Below are 6,951 nucleotides of genomic sequence, written 5' to 3' on the forward strand. Positions count from 1 at the left end.
AACAGTTCTACATACCTAAGCGATTTTTAAGATATATATAAAATAGGTAGGTACTTTGTGTGAGGATGCACAGTTTCACGTTTTTTGTGGTCTGCATGTAAAACTATGACCGAATCCCTTATTTCTACAATATATGACGTAAGCGTAAGTATTTTATGAAATTTGATACTTCTAGCCGAAAAAAAGGGGCAGAAATTACAGTTTATATGGGGTATACACTATATATACCACCGATCTCTATGCTTTTTTCAGACAACAATATATGCTATACACGTAGGCGTTTGGTGAAACTTGAAGCTTCTAGCTGTTAAATTGGGGCAAAAATTAAGAAAAGAGTCCCATCTGAACAATCGGTTGAAGAAGACCTATGCTATATATATGACCGATCTCTTCGAATTTTTCAGACAACAATATCTGCTGTATACCAAAGTATATGGTGAAATTTGAAGATTCTTGCTGGGGCAGAAATTACGAACCAGCGATCTATACAATATTTTCAAACAACAATGAATGCTCTCTCTAGAAGTAAGAATTTGATGAAATTTGAAGCCTGTAGCTGTTAAAATGGGGCAGTAATTACAAAAAGCTATATATATACAACCGATCTCATCCATTTTTTCAGACAACAATGTGTTCAATATACGAAAACATATGGTGAAATTTGAAGCTTCAGTCTGATAAATTGAGGAAAATATGCCAAAAATCCTCATTTCTGGAAAATCGTTCATATGGGGAATATATGGTTTAGTGGTCCGACCCGGCCGGTTCCGACAGATGTCTAATCGGACGCTTAGATATACCCGCTCACCAAATTTTATCAAGATATCTCAAAAAGTGAGGGACTAGTTTGCATACAAACAGAGAGACGGACATGGCTAAATCAACTCAGCTCTATATCCTGATCATTTCGGTACTCTTATTGGTTGGTCTACCTATTTTCCTTTAAGGACTTACAATTCTGAGATTCGCGACAAAGTTAATATACCATTTCGTTTTCATGAAAGTGCTAAAAATCGTATCAAAAGTGCCGGCCGTTACTTTCAGAGTGTATCGAAGAAAGTATACGTAAACGATCCAGGTATATGAACTAAGCCAAAAAAAAAAACTAAAAAATCTGAAAATGCAGTCTTGGTGGGAAGGATGACATAGAGTCAACGGCCATAACCTCAAATGACCTTATTACCACTAAAAATGGCCACAAAATCAATTAGTTATGACCATAAATGAATGAATGAATATGAAATGGGCACAATGGCAAATTTCGAATGGTTAAAATGTCGAATATATTGATATTGTAACGAATTTAAGGAAATTCCGCTTATATGAAACCTTCTGCTAACGTCCGAATCGCTAAATTGTCAAATAACTCCAATTTTCAGTAATGGAAAAGGGTTTTTATTAGACTACTGTGAGTGCACTTCACAATAACACTTATACTTCACAACTAATTGCGTGTTTAAATCAAACTGATTCGTCATTCCTCAGCTTGCGCTGCTTTTATACTCTCTGTTGCCTCGTCTCATATTTCTCCAAATATCCAGACGTTTTACCTTCTAGAATCTCCTGCTTGGTTACCAGCGATATATGTATATGTATATTTGTAGTTTATGCGTTTTTCGGAGTCATATGCGTGTCTATGTGTGAGTAACTACTTCGTCTGATGACTACATGGGTGTGCGTGTGAGATATCTCTTCGTCGCATTCTATATGCGTATAAATGATGATTTATGTGTTCATGTACACCAGTGTGGCTCGCTTTAATGTTTTTTATGTTGCGTGATTCTTCACTAACCGCCTAGTGATGTCAATATTCGCCACAATATTACGACCATTCTGCTTTTCCGAAATGATCATAAAGTCAACGCTTTTTTTTCAAGGCAAATAATTTTTGTCAAACATCTATACATTAAAATATTCACAACTGTTGAATCGCAATTAAGTTTTATTGTTTTCGCTATATCTTTCTTCAGCGGATTGAAATGAGAAATTTAGTTTACTTAAAATTTTCGAATACTGTGCTCCTTTTTTTCCTTGTCTCATTCTAGCGAAACAGCGGATAAAAGATGGCCCAATAAGTACCTCTATGAAATAAGAAGAACTTTCCTAATTCACTAATTGGCGCTTAACCGCCTAAGCGATTTTGGCCATTTGGTAATGTTATGCCAGCTTTCTCTGTTTCGCGACAACTGATGCCAATTGTTGGCACCGAGGGAGGCCAAGTCTTCCTACACCTGCCTATCCCAACTCAGAGAAGGTCTCTACTTCCACCTGCTTCAAAACCGTGTTATCGACTAAAATACTTTCTTAGCCGCAGCGTTCATTCGAATAATATGACGTAGCCAGCGAAGCTTTTGGGGTTTTATTCGCTACGCTATTGTCATATCGACGTTAGACTCACGCATCTCATCGTTATACCTCCTTCGATACTCCCCGTTGGCGCCACGGATAAGACCATAAATCTTCCGGAGAAGTTTTCTTTCCAGCACCCCAGAGCCATCTCAATTTCTTTCGATGCGACTTGTAGAGCATAATTTTTGTTCATCGAGGGAGGATATTACTTATTAATTGCCTACTCAGCCCAAAGAAGCACTTTTTGGCAGAGTTATTCTCCGTTTGATTTCTAAGCTGAGGCGTTTTTTGTTATTAATGCTAGTTCCCTAATAGATGAAACCCTTAAAAGCATCAAATGACATATGTTTTAGAAAGTTTACAGTATTTGCCAAGGGGGCGAAAATATTTTAGGACATATGTCCTATTTTTTGATAAGGTTTTTTCATTTTGGTCGTTAAACAAACTTCTGGAAACACTATTCAGCATATGCGAGGACCTCACAGATCGGCCAGTTCAACCTAATCTAACACAAAACAATCAATATTTTTTAATAGCCATCCATTGTGCTCGATTTATTAAAGGAAATAAAAGATACTCTCTATACTTTCGATAGCTATGCAACTCCAGTGAAAATCTGATCGACGCTAAATTTTTCAACGCTTTTAACCGGTTCATTCTTACGATTTACGGTTGATTTCAATCTTTCACACAATATCACTGCAGCATCTACAGAAAACAGTCCCTCAAAGGTAAAGTTTTGCAACACACTATCCCTCGAATGCTGCTTCCCTCGAGGATGCTATTCTTATACAAACAGTGCTTAACCGTCCTGTGCATAGATGGGTACCCGGGTACCTTTTGCATATTCAAAAGCCATTTTTAAATAATCTACAAATAAAAACGAGTTAAAATTTTGTGGCATCGTATGGGAATGAGTTTTTTTACAAAAAGGAGAGAAAATTTTTTCAAATATAATTTCATAAAATGATTTTTTTAATAAATTAGTTTTTTATTACTAGTTCTCATGGTTGAGATACCCAGGTACCACTTGTAGCTCTCAGGTTTTTATGTAATCTACAAATAGAAACAAGTTAAAATTTTGTGGCATCGTATGGGAATAAGTTTTCTACAAAAAGGAGAGAAATTTTTTTCAAATATAATTTCATAAAGATGGTTTTTTAATAAATTAGCTTTTTTTTACTAAAATTAGTTTTTTATTACTAGTTCTCATGGCTGGGATACCCAGGTACCACTAGTAGTTCTCACGTATGAACTGCCTTGTGGTAGCCGTGTACCCAGCCGTGCGAACTAAGAAGAAAAATTATTCATGAACAGGACGTTTAAGAATGAGCAATACGTATTTTAATTACATCATTCAAGGGCGGCAACTATTTCAGAACCATCTGCCACTGAACCAATTTAGAACGCCTTTAAAATTTCAGCAAAGGGGAGCAACTGCTATTTTGTTGGGCAGCACAATATTAAAAATGTCAGAGCTCTGCGGGGGAATATAATTAGAACTAATACAGTTACTTTGGTATCATTACAATGCTCTACTGGGATGCTTTATGAATCTAAAGTATGATGCTCGTTCCGCACTAGCTGCCACAGTTTAAAGAACTCTCACTTGTAGACAAACACAGATAATCCATTAGCAAACGTGGCATTGATCTTTTTAATCTGGAAAATCTGTCGCCCTCGTATGTGAACTCGTTTTTGTCATCTTCCCTGATATGTGATATAAATAGATATAGATAATAAATATTATACTTCTTTGGACAAACGATTCAAAACATATGTAATGAAGACTTCATGTGTATTAATTTCTAGAATAGTGAAGTACTAGCGCTGTAGTGTATAAAGTTCTGAAGCAATTCTAAATTTACTTGAAGCTGTTTTTTTTTTTTTTTTTGTAATGCAGTAAAAACTCGAAGTAAGTTGAACACTTCAAGAATGTGTGTTCAACTTGTACTTCTACTGATATGCCTGTTCAGTGCTTTAAGCTGTACACTTCTTAGTGTGCATTAACAATGCGTTTTCCCATCATAATAACTCAAATAAATTCAGCGTTCGCTATCACTTTAAGGCCCTTGTAATTAATGATTAATAGTCATTAGGCAAATAAGTGGCAATATCTAACTATCTTTCGGGATAACCTATAGGCATACCACAAATTAAAATTCCAAATATTCTTGGTTTTATAAACTAGATATGTTGATCGAATCTGCCACTCCAAATAGAAATTTTGGCAAAACTTTGGAAAATGGGCGTAGCACCGCCCACATCTAGAAGAAGAAAATTGAATGGGATAATTTTTTTAATTTTATGAAAATTAAATTTTTGGTTCTCGAGAACTAAGCTGGGGAGAAACAACACGCTTGCGAGGCCATCCTTACGACTGTAGAACCAGCATAAATAGGAGTGTGTACATATTATGAATTTATTAATCGCAAAAGGAATGCTGGAACAAATTATCATTGCTCTTTTTTCGCTGTTTCGCTTCAGAGCTATATGTGTATATACGTGCCCTAATTACAGTATATACATTCACACATGTATAATAAGTCACTGTAATATTTCCCTCAATTTCCTGTAAGATCTTTAAAGCTTGATTGACTTTTAAATGCAATCCCAAATGAACAACCATGAGCAAGCAAGCCTGGTTAAGGGCTTGTGGGACTATCGCGCTATAAACTCAGCCGGTTAGCAGCACTGCAACGATAAGTTTATGACCAGTTGTCCAAGCATTGAGCTATCCTTTAGACCAATGGTTCCCAACCGGTGGTCCGCGGACCACCGGTGGTCCGCGGAAGCCAAAATATGGTCCGCGAATGATTTGAAATTTAACGGTTGGTAAACAAAAACTATCCACATATGGCATGGCAAAATAACGGTTGCTCCACATATAAATATTTATTTTCCATGTATTTTGTTTCTGTAATTTGAGCCTAATGCCAAATCGTATTACCAAAAAAGTTATTATGCCAAATTTCGCTGCTGTAGGACCCCCCTCCATAAAATAAAAATACATAAGTGAAATCGGAATAGCGATTGTGATTTTCATAAAAAGTAACAGCTATTGAAGGTAGCAGTCACTCTCTTTACTGATACTGAAAAAACAGTGCGTCGCTCATAACTAACCCAGTCATTTGTTATATTTCAGTTTCTGTAATAGCATTTCGTATTACTTTACTGTGTGAGGAAGGGAATTGATCATTACTGATCGTTGTTCTTAACTTTATTTTTTGAATTTGTCCGTTAATGGTACAGGTAAGTAGACATTTTAATTAAATTGTTTTCGTTGGTCTAAAAAACTTCGATTTCTGGAATACCATGTACATCTTAAAAGCGTATATTTCTGTTTAAGTGAGCTCACGATTATGTGTAAATGGTGTTGAATCAGTGCATATCAAATTGCTGTTGTGATTTGTATATGATTTGATATGATATCGTAATTTTAATGAAACATCAGTATAGGTATATGCATATGCACATGTGAAGTAACATGGTTCAATTACAAGGTTACCTATTCCATGCAAGGAAGAACAGCTGATGTTCCTTGTAAGAACACTATCGGTTAGATAACTAGAGGTCACGACTTTAAATGTTTATGAACTTCTAAAAGTCGAATTGATAATTCTAGTGCAAAGATTTGTTATTCGTGGGTTCGTAGTACATTTTTTTTTGTTTTTGTGTTATATAAAAAATAAGTACCTCCCGTGACAAAACCAAAACAAGTAAGTATCGATTAGTTTTCCACCTGCTTACTTGGTTATGCATTTGTCACGAGAGAGCTACTTACTTGGATTTGTTGTGTCACGGGAGAAGCTAGCTTAGGCTACGCGCACACTGCAACCGATTTTTGTAGTCCGGCACGGCCGGCAAATTCGAGCGCGTTCTATTTGCACGGACGAGCAAAAGTTTGTTTACATTCGGCTGAAATCGAATGAAACTTGCGAGCACATTTAAAACACATGTGTGCGGATGTGTGTTTGCTGATGGACGACAGAAGTCGGTTGCAGTGTGATCGTAGTGTAACACCATGATAAATATTTTTTATAATGTCTGAACTTACGGTTTTTTTCCTAGTTTGTATTTAGCTCTATTTTTTTTTAATTTTATTTTAAGGACATGGCGCCCAAGAGAAAATACGACAGTAACTACATAAAGTTTGGATTTACCTCGATAGAAAATAAAGGAGAAAGAAAACCACAGTGTGTTATATGCTCAACTGTCCTCGCAAATGAAGCTTTAAAACCGGCGAAGTTAAAACGCCACTTAGACACGGTACATCCGAATTTGTCTGACCGTCCAGTAGAATTCTTTGAAGGAAAATTAGAAAACCTAAAAAAAATTAAACTCGGACCTAGTGGTACGAGATTTTCAGCTTCACAAAAATCATTAGTAGCTTCGTTTGAGATTTCTAAATTGATAGCACAATCTAAAAAACCTCATACAATCGGGGAAACGCTTGTGAAACCCAGTATGATCAAAGCCGTCGAAGAAGTACTGGGATTAGAGGCCAAGAAAAAAATTCAGGATATACCTCTGTCCAATAACACCGTCAAAGCCCGAATTGAGCTAATGTCAAATGATATAGAGGAGCAACTTGTTTCAAAA

The 6,951-nt window shown here is 36.1% G+C and overlaps 1 long non-coding RNA gene across 1 annotated transcript; it reads left to right on the plus strand.

The window, feature by feature from the left end:
- Positions 1–5,482: 5,482 nt before the first annotated feature.
- Positions 5,483–6,690, plus strand: LOC137235822 (uncharacterized). Its single transcript, XR_010948061.1, has 2 exons — positions 5,483–5,601; positions 6,460–6,690. It is a non-coding gene; the product is annotated as an uncharacterized lncRNA (long non-coding RNA).
- Positions 6,691–6,951: the final 261 nt, after the last annotated feature.

The sequence above is a fragment of the Eurosta solidaginis genome, unplaced genomic scaffold, assembly GCF_040869045.1.
Source record: "Eurosta solidaginis isolate ZX-2024a unplaced genomic scaffold, ASM4086904v1 ctg00000220.1, whole genome shotgun sequence".
Lineage (NCBI taxonomy): Eukaryota > Metazoa > Arthropoda > Insecta > Diptera > Tephritidae > Eurosta > Eurosta solidaginis.